Genomic DNA, 710 nt, shown 5'->3' with positions numbered 1-710 from the left:
TGTCTGTGGGTATGAGTGTGGTGGAACGGACGGGTGCGCCCTGGGTGTACGGGAGGTGACCCCTCGTTGTTCTCTCCCCCCCTCACACACCTGGCCAGGCGTCGCCACCAAACACTCCTCCTGATCCTGTACCACTGCTCTGTTCCTCTGAAGCCTCTGAGAAAGAGAGAGAGAAGAGAATATTTCAGCATGTTTTCTTTTTTAACAAAAAGATAGATTTAGAGTTGGATAAATTGTTTTTTTTATTGGCAAACCCAAAACAGTTTCAGCTGGACTTTCACAGAATCAAAAGGGAGCGCAGCAGAAGAAGCGCTCTCCTTGTGTAAGACTAAGTCCCCTCTCAGCTGGCGTGGCGTGTGCAGTAGCCCGAGACTGCCTTGCAGCTCCCAGGGACAGATGAAATATCAGCCCAAAAAGAGAAGCACAGATTGATTACTATGAACTTTCTAAGATTTCCCTGTTACGGTGGTAATGTTGATCGAATCTACGAAATATTAGCCACTTTCAACGCAACATACCGAAACAAACTATGCAAGAGATTTGTGTGTAGGCAGAACTCATCGGAGTAGGATTCTATTGCATACTCTACACAGACCGGCGCAGCATAACCAATCAGAGCTGCAGTAGGCCTATATGCAAATAGACCCTTGCCATATATGGATCTGTGCCATTCACTTTGAACTGGACTGTGTTTACAACATGAGCAGTCG

This window comes from Salvelinus sp. IW2-2015, unplaced genomic scaffold (genome assembly GCF_002910315.2).
Source record: "Salvelinus sp. IW2-2015 unplaced genomic scaffold, ASM291031v2 Un_scaffold2936, whole genome shotgun sequence".
Taxonomy (NCBI): Eukaryota; Metazoa; Chordata; class Actinopteri; order Salmoniformes; family Salmonidae; genus Salvelinus; species Salvelinus sp. IW2-2015.
The sequence above is the reverse complement of the archived record's forward strand: the minus strand, read 5'-3'. Positions refer to the sequence as shown.